The sequence below is a fragment of the Mandrillus leucophaeus genome, unplaced genomic scaffold (genome assembly GCF_000951045.1).
Source record: "Mandrillus leucophaeus isolate KB7577 unplaced genomic scaffold, Mleu.le_1.0 Scaffold1113, whole genome shotgun sequence".
NCBI classification, from domain to species: Eukaryota; Metazoa; Chordata; class Mammalia; order Primates; family Cercopithecidae; genus Mandrillus; species Mandrillus leucophaeus.
Window position 1 is genome coordinate 290,663 of NW_012099355.1, and position 1,123 is coordinate 291,785.

Sequence of the window (1,123 nt, forward strand, 5' to 3'; positions counted from 1 at the left end):
TTTTCAGAGACCTAGGCCAGAAACACACCTAGCAAATAACTATCATTTCTGAACTTTACAAATTTAATCTTCAACCAATTTCAGTTTATTATTGTTTCTACTCCAGGATTGATTAGCCTCCTTTATTTGCCTGCTTCCTGGCTCAATGGTGAGAAAACCAGATATCTTGATGCTTTCCAGTTGGTAGGAAGGCATCTACTCTCAGGTGCATTATTGCTGTCAAATGGAGATTTTCTTAAAACCTTTTCCCTTCTTCCTCTACTCCACACACACATGACCTTCTGGTCGTTCTTTGAATATTTTATTCCACCCTCAGCATCTTCACATTCATAGCACTGTTTGTCTCATCTCTTCAGGAATGCCTTTTTTCAGGATTTTCAGAAGACTTGGTTCTTCACACCATTATTTTTTAGAGACCTGTAGTCTCCCATTCTTTTCACTTTCTGTCTCCTGGCCATGTCTATTTACTTTCACAGCCCAGACATTATTTTCTGTAATTATTTGTTCATTTGCTTACTTGTTTACCATCTTCTCCACATGAGTGTGTAGATCCATAAGAATACTTTGCTTTGCTTTCCACCTCTCCTCTGGTATCTACATTAGTAATAGTATATGCTTGCTGAATGAAAACAAGGATACATTTTCAAAAATATTACAAATGTATGTGTTTTCAATCTTTTCCAGTTTCCTCTCACCACCAATCCTTGACTCAACAATTGAGGAGTTGTCAATGGAAACACTGGTAAGACCCTTTTTTTTCCTTCCCCATGGCATCAGACCACCTTGTGGAGCGAGATCTTTTTTGGCCCTAGGAATTTTTTTTTTCAATTTGTTTCTTTATTCATGATCTCTTGCTAAATTCCTTGAAATATGTGGCAGCATGACCCTTTCTTACTTTCCAGTCCTAAGGCGGGTTTTCTCCCCTTACTTGATATAAATATAGTAAATGTGTATATGTATATATACATATGTGTGTACATATACACAAATATATATGTGTGTATAAATATACACAAACGTGTATGTGTGTATACACAAATGTATATATATGTGTATATATACACACACAAATGTGTCTGTGTATGTAAATATACACAAATGTATACATGTGTATGTGTATCAA